The 13,249-nt window shown below is 38.9% G+C and overlaps 1 protein-coding gene across 18 annotated transcripts in view; it reads right to left on the bottom strand.

The window, feature by feature from the left end:
* Nucleotides 1-13,249, bottom strand: part of Dtnb (dystrobrevin, beta) — a 368,991-nt gene that overhangs the window by 302,368 nt on the left and 53,374 nt on the right. Inside the window, exon 1 of one of the 18 annotated variants that reach the window (XM_013522588.1) lies at nucleotides 12,826-12,846. The exons of 16 other annotated variants lie outside the window; for them this stretch is intronic. The gene's annotated coding sequence lies outside the window, so the exon portion shown is untranslated. Of the gene's footprint in view, nucleotides 1-2; nucleotides 88-12,825; nucleotides 12,847-13,249 lie in introns of those variants that run through there. One more of the 18 variants, XM_013522587.1, reaches the window with a different exon arrangement.

Genomic DNA, 13,249 nt, shown 5'->3' on the forward strand with positions numbered 1-13,249 from the left:
ACCTGTTATCCAATGTGTTTCCTCACTCCTTGGGTCCGTGTTCAGGCACCAAATGCCATGTCCCACACAGCTCTCAATGTTCCCAGGGTGAAGACAGTGAGAGGATGGAGAAAAAAGGACAAGAGTCGGAATACAGAAAACTGAGGCCATATAGAGCCCCCTCTCTCTTTCTCCTCTTCCTCCTTTTTCCTCCCTTACTTCCCATCAGGAGAGGGTTCTATATGACCTTAGTTTTCTGTACTCTAACTCTTCCCCTTTTTTCTCCAGCTTCTCACTGTCCTTACCCTGAAATATCAAGAGCTGTGTGGGACACAGCACACTAACAATGAATGAATAGTAGGGTGAATTATATGGTATGTGAGTTATATCTTAAATATGCAGGAAAAAAAAATCTTATAATAGTTAAGCCTTTTGGAATTATTTTCAGCAAATACTGTATTGCTAAGACACATCCTACTATTGCATATTGTTATTCATTCATTCTGACTGCTACATTAACTCTACACTTTAAACTGAAGTATAGATTCTCTCTTGACAGAAATGTTTGTTCTCTCTTGACAGAAATGTTTGTTTGTTACCCCTATTACCTTGTTTCTAAAAACATTCTTGTACCTTTCTCCTACTGCACAAGGGCAAGGGGTTTATCTTGGGTGTGTATCTAGAAGAATTACCGAACAGTTTTCTAAAGTTCACCTAAGTGCCTTCCTGTCAGCAATGTAACAGTGATCCTGTGGACTCATGCTCTCCAGCAATGGACCGATTGGGTTTCACAAATACTGCAAATAGCACAGGCATACTATGTCATCTCACTGGGGCTTAGTTTGTATTTCTTCTTTTCTACTTTTTGTTTTTTGAAACAGGATCTCATTATGCAGCTCTGGTGGCCTCAAATTCACTATGTATGTAGCCCAGGCTTGCCTCCAATTCATAATCCTACTGCCTCAGCATCCCAAGCAGTGGGATTACAGGCATGCACCACCACACCAGATGAATGTGTATTTCCTTGATCACTTATGATAATGTGCATCTCTTCTTATGTTTATAGCAATATGTGAGTTCTTTTGTCTGAAATGCCTATTTATGTCTTTTGCAGTAAGTTTGTGTTATAGTAATCAATATATATGTGTAAGTTGTATATAAATATGTGTCTATGTGTGTGCATACATATGCCTAAGCAGGGAATCAAACCCAGTGATCCAGCATGCTAGGCAAGCACTCTACCTCTGAGCTACACCCCCAGCACCACCCAAAAAGAATTTTTTTTTTTTTGAGACAGGGTCTCATTATGTAGCCCAGGCTGCCTCGAACTCACCACAATCCTCCTGCCTCAGTCTCCAGAGTGCTAGGATTACAGGCATGTGCCACTATACCAAATTCTAAAATGTATTTTTAAGGAAGGATTTTCTAAATAAATAAATAAAAGCACAAAGAAAAGACTGATAAACTTATTTATGTTTTTAAAGATCTATGTATCAAGCCTATGAACTGCTTGCAGCTCAAGATCTATGTACATTACATGGTGGTACACACTTGTAATCCCAGCACTTGACAGAGGCTGAGGAAGGAGGATCACCCCATGTTCCAGGCCACCTTCAGCCACATAGCAAAACCCTGTCTCAAAAAAAAAAATCAAAACAAACAAAGATCTATATATCAAAAGACCCAATAGAAAAATGAAAGAGATGCCATACACTCAGAAAAGAGATCTGCAATTAACACAGCCAAATGACTGGAATCTAGGATATACAAAACACTTACACAAAGCAGTAAGAAAAACTGACAAAAGACATGAGCAAGCAGTTCACAGAAGCAAAAGAAATGGAAAACATATAAAAAGGTGTACACATAACTCAATGATTCACAGCAGGGGTATAAAGAAATCCAAGAGGCTAAGGATGTAGTTTAGTTCTAGGGCACCTACCTAGCATGCATGAGGCCCTGAGTTCAATCCAAGCACCACAAAAAAAGAAAAAGGAAGGAAAATAAAATTATAGTATAGTCAATCACACAATAAACTATTATACAGCAAAGCTACAGCAAAGCTACAAAAGCTTTGTTTCAAAATATTAAGTTAAACAGTTACAAGAAAAAAATACTATTTACATAATGCTTAAAAGTATACAAGTTAACATAAGCAAGACTGGGACCATGGTTGAGTCACCAAAGTAAATTTAAGGAAGAGTCACTCTCAGAGTCACCCAAGTCCAAACATGAGGGCCTCCTTACACTGAGGGCCTATATGCCTCCTACACTTCTCCCTACCCTTGGCTTGAATACAAGATATTACTTAGAAATTCACTCATATATAGCCAAAGTATAAAGAAGTACTTGGGCATGATAATCACCAAATTTAAAAAACTCAGTACCTCTGGAGATGAAAGCAGCATTATGTGACTACAGATGGATACCAATCTATTGGCTATGCTTTATTCACTAAGGTAAATTTTCTTTACAATTTTTATGTCGTATTTCATTATAAAATTTTAAGTCATTTACTTTGAGTATATTTTTGGTAAATCTTTTCTTTAATGGTTTTTGGGAAAAGCAGTTCTCCATATATCTTATTATTTTGTTTGTTTGTTTTTGGTACTGGGAATCAAACTCAGGACCTCGCACTTGCCAGGCAGGCACTGTGCCACTGAGCTATATCCCCAGCCCCATATATTTTATTATTGAAACAGTACAGTTGCCCATTTCTATATTGCAGTTCACTTATTGCAGCTTCACTGTATTGTGTTTTTTAAAAAAAATGTATCTAATTCTGTATTGTGGAGTTTTCGCTATATCACGGGATTTTGCAGAATATAAGTATTTATATAATATTATTATTTTTGACTAAAAAATTCAAAATATAAACAATGTTAATTCAAACATATTAAAAGAATATTAAATCAAAATAAAATACAGTATGTATTTCATCAGCAGGTGAATACCATACTGTACACAATGGAAATGCAGTACACCACTACTGCTTGTCCAAGTTTGCCAACACGAAATTGCACATGGCACACTATTGGCTGATGGAATGGAAGGCAACCGACCACAGCACTGTGTTCTATACCCTGGACAATGACTGGTTCAGTAACCATAGCATCAGTCTGTTTGCTCTCCCACACTGTGCCCACACATTCAGCATCTCTCTTTGTCCATTTCACATCAATGTCTGATCACTGTGCATATAGTGTTGTGTTTTTGTGAAATTTTCGTAAAGCTTGAGTTTATTTCAAGCCCTACAATGCCACCCAAACGTTCTGGTCCTTCTAAGGCTTCTGACAGTGAACCCAAACACCAGAGGAAGATGCTTACCATCAAGAAAAGGTGGAACTTCTTGATATGTTAAAGGAAGGCAAAAGTTACATGGCTGTAGGCCGCCATTATGGGATCAACAAATCTACCGTTCACTACATAAAGACAAGAAGAATATTAGGTCTATGGCAACAATGACTTTTAACAAGACTGCAAAGAGGGTGGTCACTCCCTGCAATAAGGCCATTGTGAGGATGGAGTCTGCATTGGCCCTGTGGATAAATGACTGCAGAGAGAAGGGTATCTTGCTGGATACCAACACCATCTGGACAAAGGCCAAGAAACTTTATGATAGTTTTGCAGAAAACACAGACATTTACGAAGGTGACGAGGATGAAGACAAGGATGACGACGCAGAAACAGGACCAGTGAGCGCTTCTCCCACCAGACCATCCCCATTCAGGGCCAGCAAGGGCTGGTCTCACAAATTTCAGAGATGCTTTGGACTCAAGAGCATTTCTCTGCATGGAGAAGCTGCCTCTGCGGATAAAGCCAAAGCCTAGGAGTACGTGAACGACATGTTCAAATCCATCATCAAGTAAGGGGGGGGGGGGCAGCGGCGCCTGTAAGCCTGAACAAGTTCTTAACATGGATGAGACAGGTTTATTTTGGAAATGAAGGTCGTCTCGCACTTTTATTATAAAGGACGAAGCCAAAGCCCCTGGTTTTAAGGCCCAAAAAGATTGAGTAACTCTGGTTACGTGTGGGAATGCTGCAGGCTTTATGATAGGCCAGGGCTTACTTATAAGTCAAAAAACCCATGCTCTGGGGCTGGGGATTTAGCTCAGCAGCACAATGCCTGCCTGGCAAGTGCAAGGTCGTGAGTTCCAGTCCCGGTACCAGAAAAAAAGAAAAACAAAAACAAAAAAAAAACCCATACTCTTCTTGGCTATGCAGTAAATTCATCTCATCTGGATCACCTTCATTGCCATCAGTACTACACAGCTACATAATTTATGATCTTCATCATTCAAGTTGTAGTATACTTCACTAGTGAGTAGCCATATAGAATTTTACATGTTGTTAATATTACATAGGTTTAAGAGTACTGAAAGTGTTTAAGAGCATATGAAGTGTAAGAGTGTGGAAAAGGTTAACAAGAGAGTGGGAAAAGTTTATAGGAGTGTGGGAAGAGTTTAAAAAGCCCTAAAATATGTATAAATAATAAAATAAATATACTGCCACTACTTTGCAGATTTTCACCTATCATGGGGGGTCCTCTGTAAAGTAACTCCCGCCATAAGTGGGGGATCACTGTGTATCAACTACCATAAGCTCTGTGCTTTTACCCAAATATATCGTAACTCTCATAAACTCCATAATTTGGTATAATATTCATCATTTCAAATCTTCAGTACTCCAACAATATTTGCTAACGAAGGATGAATTTTACCAAAATGGAAAAAACAAAAGCTTATGGTTGTCTTTTACTTCTGTTATGGTTGATACATTGTGTCATCTTGGGGAGTCTAGAGGTTTGGCTAAGTGACTCAGCAGGAAGCCAGGGTGCTTACTTTGTATATACATCCTGAGCCTGTGGAAGAGGAGGGCCTGGAGATTATGTGAGAGCTACACACCCCTTAGGTGGGGGTAGCCTGTTTACAATGTAAGGGAGGGAAAGAGGCTGCTAGCTGCCATTTCTCCCTTTTGCTCTGGCAGTTGGCTGTTTGGCCGCCATTCCTCCCTTTTGTGCTTGTTGCTTTTGCTGTGTTCTGCCTCCATGAGCTGTAGCCCTCTGCCATGTGCCACTCTGCCTTGTAACCTGACAAGTATGGACTGAAACCTCTACAAACTGTAAGGGAAATAAACCTTTCCTTCCTTAATTTTGGGCGTCAGGTATTTTGTCCCAGCAATGAGAGAAAAGTAACCAAGACAACTTCTAAAGTAAGAAACCTCAAAATAAAATTTTAGAAGATTTTTTTAAGCTTAATAAAATTTTAAAGTACTAAATCAATCAGTATATAACGTTAACCATTACTGAAAAAGATCTTTATATTCTCCCCCCCCCGTACCGGAAATCAAACTCACGACCTCGCAAGTGCTGTGCTGCTGAGCTAAATCCCCAGCCCCAAGATCTTTATATTCTGAATGCTTAGTTTTTAAATATCTCAACTGAGAATAGTACCTCATTAATATCATCAGCCAAATACCTTAAGGCACAATATATTCAGTGCATATAAATAGTATTTTTAATAACTGTAAGAGTATTTTTTACTGATTCTGCCATCAACTTATCAGTATCATTTCTCTATTTTGCATTTGACTTGAGAAGCTGCTAACATAAATGTAAGTATCCAGTCTGCTTATTTTCTTGCTCTTCAGGGTATTTATACTGTTACTTCAAACTTCAATTGATTCTGAATCTTGCAAAGAAACTAAGTTTGTAAAGCTATTGATCTATTTAGCAAGGTTAATTTCACCCAAATCAGATAATATAACCTGAAAGACCAATAAGCCAGGCAAAAGGGAATTACAGTGTGTTCTAACTCAGCGAAAGCAAACAAAAAAGACAATCATATTACAGACTTCCTAGATCCCCGACCCAGGCTCCTGGCCTCCCGCAAAAAGGACATCAGACACACAGATGGTGCAGTGTCAGCCTCTGAATTAAACAGCAATAAACCTTAATTGCTCTTGTTTTCTTGTTATACCTTGCCTAAAGCATCATTCTGCATGGCTCCCACTTTAGAAACCACTGCTCTTTAAAAACATAAAAAGGTGTATGGTGGCACACACCTATAATCCTAGCACTCAGGAGGCTGAGGCAGGAGAATCATTAATTCGAGGCCAGCCTGAGTTACACAGCAAGCTCAAGGCTACCCTCTGCTATACAAGACCCGGCCTCAAAGAAAAAAAAAAAAGGTGCCAGGCTTAAAGAGCAAATCAGGATTATAAATGTTAGAATTAGATAAGGAAACTGAGAACCTAAGTAGTTAAATAACTTGGGCTAAGGTTACTAATCTACTATATTTTGTTTTGTTTTGTTTTGGTACCGGGAATCAAACTCAGGACCTTGCACTTGCCAGGCAGGTGCCTGTGCCACTGAGCTATATCCCTGGTCCTAAGGTTACTAATCTAATAACTTGCATAGTCAGCCAAGGAGGTGCTCCAAAGCCCATTTTCTTCCTTCCCACTGTGCCACATTTAGGAATTTAAAAAAAAAAAAAAAAAAAAAAAAATCAGGTTCCAAACCTGTGGTGTAGTTAATGGGGTCTGGACAGAGTGCAATAAGAAGTCCTTTTAGTCTGTCCTCTTCTAGGAAGACAATGTGTTCCAGGGTTGGACAAAGTCTACAGAGAGAAGTTAAGTAACTACTACAGTAAAGACTAACGGAAAGGGAGAGAAAGCTTGAAAATGTAAGCCTCCCAGCGGTTAACATGCAATTATCCAGGTATTGAAAACTCTTGTGCAAGTTCAGTCTCCCAGCAAAGCTTGATAAGGTATCCTCTGTGTATCATTTAACGCAGAAGTCAGAGAAGGCTGAGTGCCCCTAACACTCAGTTACAACTAGCCAAATTATCTTGAAAAATAATTAACTTTCTGCTTATTTTAGGAAAATTCTCAAGTACCTTCATCTAATACTTCTCTTTCAGATTAAAAGAAATACCAATGAAAATAAACATGAAACCCAAAAGATTGGGCCAGGAAGATAGCTCAGCGTCAAGTACAAGGTCCTGAGTTCAATTCCTGGTACCAAAAGAAAAACCTAAAGATTTATTTTACTTATCTGAGAGCATTCTCTGGGTTTCAGTGAAAAACTTGTAGGAACTGTACTACTACCTAGAGCACTGAATAATTACGTAGAACCTTGTAAAGCCACAGCAAGTATTAAATAAATCATACAAAGCATTTAGCACAATGTTTGGCACAAAACAAGAGCCTCATAAATGTTAACTATCATTTTTAATATTATTTGGTACTACCTGATCACATCGCACTATTAGATTATACAGCATGTTTTAATTACAGTGAAAGTCAGTTGCAAGGATATGTAGTCTAAGCCTTATCTCAGTATTTCAGTTCTGTTTTATCTACAGTACTGTTAATAGACAAAAAGTCAAGATAAAAACATATTTTCTTTAAAAACTGCTGTCTGTTAAAATTAACAAGTTAATCATATACATATTTCCCAGTTAACTACAATACAGAAAGGCTTGTCCTACTTTTAACATATTAAGAGCAAAAAAATGTCAATTTCAACAAAATGCAAAAAGTAAAAAAGCACCCTTCATAAAATTTAATACCCAATAAAAATACAAATCAATAACAAAAGAAAATGTAGTACTTAAATTGACAAAAGGCATCTACCAGAAACCTCAAGGACACATCATCTCTAAGAGCAAAACACTGGAAGCATTCCCATTTAGGAAATAGATCAAAATGCCCATTATCTTCACTGATATTCAACATTTAGACCTGAGAGCCCATGTGAAACAACAAATAAAAATAATAGAAACAATAATGATAGTAAGTGAGATAATGTTGAGAAAGAAGCCTAGTCAACTTAGTCTTCTAGTTAAAGTAGCCAGTAAGTAGATAATTTGATGTTTTCCTTTCCACAATAATGGAAAAACCTTTTAAAATAAAAGTCAAAAAACATAAGGCTCGAAAAACAAGGCTTTATTTAGATGAGAAACCGAACAGATACACAAAGTTGTAAGCAGTACAAAGCTGTAAGCTTGCTGGATTCTGAGTCCAGAACCATGCATGCACTGTATGTACACTCAGGACAGAAAGCAAAGGAGGGTGGAGAACAGAAGGGACCAGGCTAGGCTGCCAGTCTCTGCCTAGAATTCCAGTTTAAATAATGCTCTGGGCTTAGAAAACTAGGAAGGTACAAATACACACAGTCTATGACTAGATCTAAACCTCCAAATACCTCCATGGGAGGAATTCCTGACCCACCGTTACCACATTTAACTCCAGATTAGGGTCCCAAAGGTCAGCTGGACACCTGAAACACCACCACACAGAGAAGGGTGAACACTGAGGTAAGAAACAAAATTAAAAATACTCTCAAGTCTGTAAATCAAAACTTCAAGGCCCATGAGATACAATGCTAAGAAAGGCAACAACAGTAACAAATGAATATGAATTCACTCCAGATGAAGGTGAATTTTATTTTGTCTTGTTTTTGTTTTTTGTCTTTTTTGAGAGAAGGTCTCGCTATGCAGTTCAGGCTGGCCTTGAGCTCACTTTGTAACCCAGGCTGGTCTCCAACTCACCAACGATCCTCCTGCCTCAGCCTCCCAAGTGCTGGGATTACAGGCATGCACCACCACGCCCGGAGAAGGTGAATTTTATAGAACAGTCTGACAACCACTTATTTTAGAGGAACATTTGGGGTACGTGAACAAAAATGTTCAAAATTATTGGGAATTCAAAACAGTAGTCACTTCAGAAGCTAATTTAGCCGTTTCCTACACAGTTAAACACATTCAGACCACATGACCTAGCATCTGCTCCTAAGTGTCTACCCAAGTGCGCTAAAAAATTCTATCCACACAAAAACCTTTCATACACATTTGTAAGAGCTTTATTCAGACCTGACAAAACCTAGAAACAACCAAAACGTCCTCCAGTAGGTGAATGAATGAACACTTCCATACAATGAAATACTAACCAGTGCTAAAAAGAAATGAGTTATCAAGCCACGAAAAGACACAAAGGAACTTTAAATGCATATCACTAAGTAAAAGAAACCAGTTAATAATAGGGGAAAATTACACCAGAGTACATAGGAACCCTTTGCACTATCCAGTCATTTTGGTCAAAGCTGTATTGCTCTATTTTTATTCAGTTACATATATTGTTTATACAAACATATCACCGACAATCCCACTTGTGAGTATACACAAAAGAACTGAAAGCAGGAGTTTAAATAGATACATGGATACTGATGTTCACAGCAGTAGCATTCACAATTGCCATATCCACCAATGGATTAATAAATAAACATGAGCTTGGCAGGGTGCACACACCTGTATACTTAGCCTCCCACTGAGGCTGAGGCAGAAGGGTCACAAGTTCAAACCCAACCTGGGCAGTTCAGGGACTTAGCGAGACCCCATCTCAAAATTTTACATTTTTTAAAAGGTCTGAAGGTGTAGCTCAGTGCAAAGCCCCATGGTTCAAGCCCCAGTCTCACACCCACAAACATATACAAACATAAACACACACACACAAATATTATTCAGGAAATTTTGCAGGGTGCAGCAGCTGACACCTGTAGTCCCAGCTACTTAAAAGGCAGAGTTCACAGCCAGTTTGTGCAACACAGCAAGACTTTAACTCAAAACAAAAAAAATTTTTAGAAACATGCTACAATATGGATGAAGTGAACATTTTGCTAAGTGAAATAAGCCAGATACAAAAGGACAAATACAGGACTCCCCTTAAATGAGCAACCTAGAACAGTGAGATTGATAGAAAGTAATGGTAGTGTACCATATAGTCAGAGGAGAATTGGGAGTCACAGTCAACAGATATGGAGATTCATTTGGGGAAGATGAAGTTTTAGAAAGAAATAGTGGTTACAGTTGCAACAACAATATACTTAATTTGGCAGAACTGTACACTTAAAAATGGGAGAAATGGTAAATTATATACTATGCATATTTTAACACACTAAAAATTTATTTTAAAAGTGTTGAAAAACTGGTTACCCAATATATCGTATATTTCTTCATTTTACCATACATGAGAATAAAATTCTGCATGGAAAGCAAAACTTTAAAACTTTCAGAAGAAAATACAAGAATATATAATTCATATCGTGTGGTAGAGAAAAATCTTAAGCCAGACACACACAAAGACAAGCAACTTAAAAAGGAGAAATTTTCCATAAATATGGCATCAAAATGTAATGCCACATGGGGCCAGTAATACAGCTCAGTGGCACAGCACCTGCCTGGCAAGCACAAGCTCCTGAGTTTGATTTCCTGTACCAAAAAAAAAAAAAAAAAATTAATGCCACAGTTAATAAAGACAAAGGAAAAGTCTCAGACTGGCAGAATGCATTTGGAATACATATATCCATCAAAGAATTAGCATCCAAGGAAACCAAACTGTTCCTCAGCATGCTGGGGATATAGCTCAGCGGCACAAGCGCCTGCCTGGCAAGTGCAAGGTCCTGAGTTTGATTCCCAGTACAAAAAAAAAAACCTGTTCTTCAGCAAAAGGATAAACTCTGATTTAAATCTACAATAGAATATATTAAATAAAAGAGGTATAACTCTTAAAGTCAGGGGCATAGGCAAGTTCCTAAACAGAACTCCAAATGTAAAAGAAACATCATGAATCAACAAATGAGATTATATCAAATTAAAAAGCTTTAAACAACTGACAAAATGAAAAGACAACCTACAGAACAGGAAAAAAAATTTGCCAGCTATACCTCAGAGAACTAATATCAAGAATATATAAAGAACTCAAAAAAGCTACCCCCCAAATAAAAGACCCAATCAAAAAACAGACAACTGAAATGAACAGACATTTCTCAGAAGTACAAATACACAAAAAAACGGTTCAACATCTCCGATCATTACAGAAATTCAATTTAACACTGAGATGTTACCTTACTCCAGAAAAATACAGCTATCATCAAGAAATCAAATAACAAATGCTGGCAAGCCCGCAAAGAAAAAGGAATTCTTCTCTTTTGTCGTTGTGAATGTAAACTAGTACAACCACTATGGAAATCAATATGGAGAGTAATCCTAGCACTCAGGAGGCTGAGGCAGGAGGATGGCTTCAAGTTTGAGGCCCACCTGGACTACATGGTGAATTCAAGGCCAGCCTTACTACATAGTGAGACCTTATCTCAAAAAGCTCCCCTCAAAAAAACCTATATGGAGAGTCCTCAAAAGACTAAAAATAAAAATTCCATTCAATCCAGCTATTTCCTTCTAGATATCTTCCTAAAAGAGTTAAAGACTTCATATTACAATGATACATGCATACCCTTGTTTATATCAACACAACTGATAGTAGCTAAATCTTGGAAGTGACCTATATGTCCATGAACTGATGAATGAATAAGGAAAATGTGGAATTTATACACAACAGGGTATATTTGAAATCACTGGTAGAACAGATGCCCCTTGAGACCACAACAGTAAGTGGAATAAATCAGACAAACTTAAATATGGCATGGTTTCTCTTATAGGAGAAACCCAAACCTAAATAAGGAGTAAAATAAATCCCAGCACTTGGGAAGCTAATGCAGGAGGACTGGGCCTAGACTACAGAGTAAATTCAAAGCCAGCCTGAACTCCATAGTGAGATCCTGTCTCAAAAAAAAAGATAATAGAGAACAGAAATGTAGATCTTTTACAAATAGGAAAAGGACCAAGAGATGGGGTGAGAGAGGCTTAAAAAGAATTAAGATGTGTTATGCACATGTACCAACTCCCCACAATGAATATAATCATTATATACTACAAATATGTACTAAAAAAATTTTTTTTAATTTTGGATTACTATTACCCTTATGCTTTTACACGGAGAAACTAAGGCCCTGAGAAATTAGGATCAAAGGCATAAAATAAATGGCAAGTCAAAATTTATGAATTCTAGGTCTAATTTTCTAAGTATAGGTAAAAATTTTGTCTCAGACAAAACTTAGTGGAACCCAAAATCCTTCCCAGCACTACCTTAACTGTATAACCCCCTTTAAAGGCAATTCCACTTAGGCCTGATAAACACCCTCAGAGAACTCATAAAAGGTCAAGTTTTAATTTGGCAGACAAAGTAACCTAACAGGCACTGCAACCCAGGGGACTGAAGCAGAAGCCTGGAGCTGGGAAGTCCAACAAGGATGAGGACAGGTAGAATTCCAGCCCTTATAGGGGAGCAGAAACACAAACATCTAAGATTCAAGAGCCAGGATAAAAAACGAAAAGAGTTCGCTAGATAAAAGCACTCTCCTTCCTCCCCTAAAAAGCCAATGAGAGCTCGAGCCCAGCCTGGACTACATAGTGAGTTCAAGGCCAGCCCGAACTACATAGGGAGACCCTGTCTGAGACACAGACGGTACAGATAACGATGATCTCAAGCAACCACCCAAAAGGAGTGGTTGGCCCTAAGAACCAGACAGAATGTGGAGGACAGAAGAAGCCGATCAACCATGCTTAACATTACAGTGATTGATAATGCGCCGTATAAAAAGTAGCAAAACCTTGCTCATTCATTCATGCAATAAGCATTTATTGCATGACTGCTGCAAGCCAGGCCACATCCTGAGGATTTAGCAGTGAACAGTCACGAAGCTTACTTCTATGTGGGAAGAAAGGGAATTTCCTTTCTCTTTCCAAATTTGTTTTTTCCTCACTTCTTGGAAGGTCACACAGAAGAGTCTTCAAAACTTCCTAAATCCTCCAAGATTTCTTTGATCTTCTTGCTTTGTCCCAAAACCAAGCAAGTTACCAATTTCCCTGCACCAGGGAAAGACCAAAGAAACCTGACGCGACCAGGCGTTGAGATATAAAATCCAATGCTGCTTTGTATTTCAACGCCTACCTTCACGGCCAAATTGTCAGCACCTCAACAAATCTTGGTTGTGTCTTACACTATTTCGCGGCCCTACAGCTGACCACGGCTGCCTAGCAAGGGTAGTTAATCAACAAACGTTTGCTAAGAATGCTGGAACGTCTTCCAAATCCCAAGGCCTGGCACAGGAATTGAGCGGTGAGCCTTCGCTAGCTGCATCCTCCCTCCCTCAGTATGCTTTCCTACCAAGCGTGACCTCAGGTACCGGTTCGCTGTTAGGCGCCTCGGGAAATAGTGCTTGGCGGTGACCTGGGATAAATTCCCTTCCCTGTGCCAGGGCCTGCCCGCCTCACCTGCCCTCTGCCAGGACCTGCTCATTCTCCCCCTAGGGCACCTAAGGCAGCGCCTCTGTGCAGCGCCAGGCTCCCGCAGCATCAGCCTGCGCGCTGAGCCC

The sequence above is a fragment of the Chinchilla lanigera genome, unplaced genomic scaffold (genome assembly GCF_000276665.1).
Source record: "Chinchilla lanigera isolate Chin_1 unplaced genomic scaffold, ChiLan1.0 scaffold00068, whole genome shotgun sequence".
Classification (NCBI taxonomy): domain Eukaryota; kingdom Metazoa; phylum Chordata; class Mammalia; order Rodentia; family Chinchillidae; genus Chinchilla; species Chinchilla lanigera.